We start from the raw sequence: 1,327 nt of genomic DNA, 5'->3' as shown, positions 1-1,327 counted from the left end.
TTCAATTTAATTTTTAATGTAGCAAATTATAATAAAAGTATTTTCAATATTAAAGCATACTTGATCATGCATGAAATATATTTTTATGTTACATGATTAGGTTTTCTAATATTGGATATCCATAATTGAATTATTTCTTGTAAAATGTCTTTTGTGATTGGAAATATTCTTGTTTTAGCTTCTTTCTATTACTTCTTGAACAATATAGGCAGAATAGTAATTATCTTTTCCAGTGAGATTTATTAAGATCCTTCAGAAAATTTTTCTGTTATTTTTCAGTTACCAATTTGCATTTTAGTTACAGCTCTCATTTTTAACTAGTTTTATGAGTCCACTGAAAATTGTATGGAATTCCAAATTTTTTTTTAATTTTGAAAGATAAATAATTTGTAATATTATTTACTAATGTTCAAATTAATTTTTGAGTGTAATGTTCTGATTTTTATTTTTTGTATATTTCTATCTCATGTATATTGTGTTTTGCATTTTATCTTTGTTTTCTCTTGCATAATTATTTAGATTTTGCTAATTGTGTTTGTCTTTAAATAAGACTTTCACTTATAAATATAAATAATTTAAATGTCATTTAAATTCTAATTAATTTTCCAACTCCAGTAATTTGTCTTTTTTTGCATTCCTTTTGTGTAGTTATTAGAATTCCTTGAGTTAAATGATTAGTCCAATAATTTCTAAACCGTTTTCATCTGTAATGTTGTTGTTGTTGTGGTGCCATAGAGTTGGTTCTGACTCATGGTGAGCCTGATTGGGTTCCTAAGGAGCGGCTACTGGTTTGAACCACTGACACTGGGACTCAAACTGACCTTGCAATCTAGCAGTGGCAAATTAGTGCTTTATCAAAGGCCATTTAAGCATATTACTAAAGTTTTAAGATTCTCATTGTTCTTCACTTTTTGTTATTTTCATTATTACTTCATATTGTAGTCATTTACCATTTTATAGTTTCCTATTTTTTTCAAATATATGCATTTATAATGTTTAATGGGCATTATTTATGTTGCTTTTGTATTTCCCTTTATGATCCTATGGATATTCACTTTTGTTATTTCTTGCTTATCATCCAGAACACAGTTAATACTCATAATGTATGCTTACAATGATCTGGAATCTCCTATCTTTTGCACGTGTGTTTATAGGGTAATTTGATGCTAGCTGACCTCTGACAAATGATTTATCTTACACTCATTGCATTATCACTTCTGCTCGATTCATCATATGACCGTCTGGACTCTTCGAAGAAGTATAAATATGCCCAAGTAGAGGAAAGTTCTTCTTGGACTCTTCCATGCATGTGTTGTATTTGTAGCAG

This window comes from Chrysochloris asiatica, unplaced genomic scaffold (genome assembly GCF_000296735.1).
Source record: "Chrysochloris asiatica unplaced genomic scaffold, ChrAsi1.0 scaffold00140, whole genome shotgun sequence".
Taxonomy (NCBI): Eukaryota; Metazoa; Chordata; class Mammalia; order Afrosoricida; family Chrysochloridae; genus Chrysochloris; species Chrysochloris asiatica.
This window is presented reverse-complemented; position numbering follows the sequence as displayed.